This window comes from Molossus molossus, unplaced genomic scaffold (genome assembly GCF_014108415.1).
Source record: "Molossus molossus isolate mMolMol1 unplaced genomic scaffold, mMolMol1.p scaffold_m16_p_1, whole genome shotgun sequence".
Classification (NCBI taxonomy): domain Eukaryota; kingdom Metazoa; phylum Chordata; class Mammalia; order Chiroptera; family Molossidae; genus Molossus; species Molossus molossus.
In genome coordinates this window covers 250,923,885-250,925,797 of record NW_023425344.1, presented here as the reverse complement: position 1 = coordinate 250,925,797, position 1,913 = coordinate 250,923,885, and positions in this window count along the sequence as shown.

The window sequence follows — 1,913 nt, the reverse complement described above, 5'->3', positions numbered from 1 at the left end:
GACCGCAACTCATTTGAGTTTCTGTTCCTTGAGACCTGGAGAGGCTGGCCTCTAGGAGCCCTGAGGGTCTTAGCGGGCAAATTCGGAGAGCTGCCAGAAGGGCTATGGCTGGTGAAATCTCTCCTGTGCTGTGTTTACTGGTTGTGGGTCCCAAGGCACCAGCTGAAGGCAGAATCCATCTGCTCAAGGATCCAGTAAACAAGGTACCTGGGCGCCAGGCTAACTATCTGATCCCAGCGCCCCCGAGTGAGGTTCAGGACACCTGTGTCTCAGAAGGCCCCTTATCACAGCACACCAGGCATGGCTGCTCAACCTTCCAGAGGCTACAAATGCATTGGCACTGACCACGACCTCCCTCTGCCACCCAGGAAGTGACCTGCCACACGTAACGTGCCCTTAACGGCCTGTGACGATGCAGTGGGCGTGCACACACCTTCACCACCCACCCTGGAATTCACCCTCCTGGAAACACGTTTACCTTCAAAAGACGGTCCACTTGTCTTTTGCTGTTACTATGGAAAGTCACCATCAAAATCTCTTAAGAACTGATGTGCACAAAGAATTAGAACCGGTATCATTCAATGGTGCTGTATGATCCAGCGGCACCTTACCCAGGGAGGAGATGCTCTTTAGACGACCTTGAAGTCAGTTGGAGAGTTTGAGGGCATGAGAGGAGGAATTAAAAGCTGGGAAACAGCTCATGCATTCCGGGCTCCCCCACATGGAACTGAGGGCCCCTGCCCGGGACCCTAACCCTGCTGGTCACTTATGCCTTGGAGTCCCTGCAGACACGGTCACACGCTGGTGTCAGGCCGAGACTGCATTTGGCAGCGTTGAGGAGCGAAGGGTGCGGAGGTGCTTCTGTGAAATGTGCTGTGTTGTCTGGGACGAGGCCGCCACGCACTGCGAACAGAGCAGGAGTGAGCTGACCAGGCAGGGTCTCCAGGGAAGACCAACTTGGCCGCGGCAGCCACAGACACATGGCTAGCAGGGTCCTCACGCTCACCCTCGTTCACCCACACAAACATTAATGACTCGTGAGTGACCTGCTCCCTCAGGTTAGTAGGGTTTCCCTTAGGAAATCATCTTTGATGGTAGTTTATCAGCCATAGAAAAAACCCAGTCTTACAGATCTATTGCCTCATTTTGGAATAAAAACTGTTTGCCAAGTGACATGCTTACTGACGTGGCCTGGCTGCTGAGGCAGGTGTCCCTCCTGCAGCAGTGACTGACCACACCATGGCCCCAGGTGCAGTAGACTCATCACTTCGTAACCATGTAACCATCTTCAAACGATGCTGACTACAAGACTAAACAGAGGCATGACCCAGTGTGTGACGTCCCTGGAGCACAGGGAGGGCGTTCTGAGGTGCTCCCGCTGTCGCCTGGCCTCCGACAGAGCTGCACTTGCTCCCAAGTCCGTCCTCGCGGCAGCTGCATCTCTGGGGCGTGTCACTGGCCACTGAGGGCTGGCGACAGTGTAGCAGCTTCCAGTCATTCCCGTCCCAGGAGTCCACCTTTTCAGGTGAAGCATTATTATTATTTCCATACGCCTCCATTTCAAACTGGGATAATTCAAGACACAACAAACAGGCACACGGTGCTTCGGTTTTATTTAACGTCACTTCTGTGACCAGGAGCCAGCTGGGAGTCCAGGCAGGACAGAGCCACGTGGCCCCGGCACACCAGGACCCTCGTCCTCCCAGCCTGCCCTACACTGACATAAGCCAGGGGCCCAGGAAGAAGTGGTGGGACTGAGGCCACTTACAGGCTGTCAGATCCCTTGTGAAACGTGCTCCTAGCTCTGGCCGGTTTGGCTCAGCGGTTGGAGCGTCGGCCTGCGGACCAGAGAGTCCCAGGTTCGGTTCCCACTACGGGCACGTACCAAAAAAAAAAAAGAAAGAAATGTGCTC